The 449-nt window shown below is 78.0% G+C and overlaps 1 long non-coding RNA gene across 1 annotated transcript; it reads right to left on the bottom strand.

The window, feature by feature from the left end:
- Positions 1-2: 2 nt before the first annotated feature.
- On the bottom strand, positions 3-381 carry LOC121344675. The gene is made up of 2 exons (XR_005953863.1): positions 220-381; positions 3-91 (listed from the first exon to the last, which is right to left on the bottom strand). It is a non-coding gene; the product is annotated as an uncharacterized LOC121344675 (long non-coding RNA).
- Between the last annotated feature and the right edge of the window lie 68 nt (positions 382-449).

The following is a 449-nucleotide window of genomic DNA, read 5'->3' as shown; positions in this document are numbered from 1 at the left end:
TGGGGGGGTCCCGGGGGATTTTCGGGGTCCCCCTCACCAGTCCATGGCCGGCTCCACGCCGCGGTTCCCGGTCAGCGCCAGCGCCTTCGCCCTGCGGGACCGGGGGGGGTCACGGGGGGCGCTCCGGGGCCTTTCCCGGGACCCCCCGAATTCCGCCGGGATCCCGTTCCCGCCGCCCCCGCCCTCCCCCGGGGGTCCCCGCGGTGCCGCCGCCCTCACGCGCGCCGGGCCCCGAATCCCATCTCCAGCAGCGCCTCCAGGGCCCGCCCGGGCCCGGCCCCGCCGCCCGCCGCCATCATGGCGGCACCGGGGCTCGCGTCACGTGGCGGCGGGGAGGGGCGGGGCCAGGTCACGTGGGGGGACGGCGGCCGGGAGGGGACAGAAGGCGGAGAGGGCGCGGAGGGAGCCGGGCGCGACGCCAGAAATACCCCAAAACTCACCCAAAAATA

The sequence above is a fragment of the Onychostruthus taczanowskii genome, unplaced genomic scaffold, assembly GCF_017590055.1.
Source record: "Onychostruthus taczanowskii isolate IOZ18803 unplaced genomic scaffold, ASM1759005v1 scaffold6639, whole genome shotgun sequence".
Lineage (NCBI taxonomy): Eukaryota > Metazoa > Chordata > Aves > Passeriformes > Passeridae > Onychostruthus > Onychostruthus taczanowskii.
Note: the sequence above shows the minus strand (reverse complement) of the source record. Positions and strands in the feature narration are given on the sequence as shown.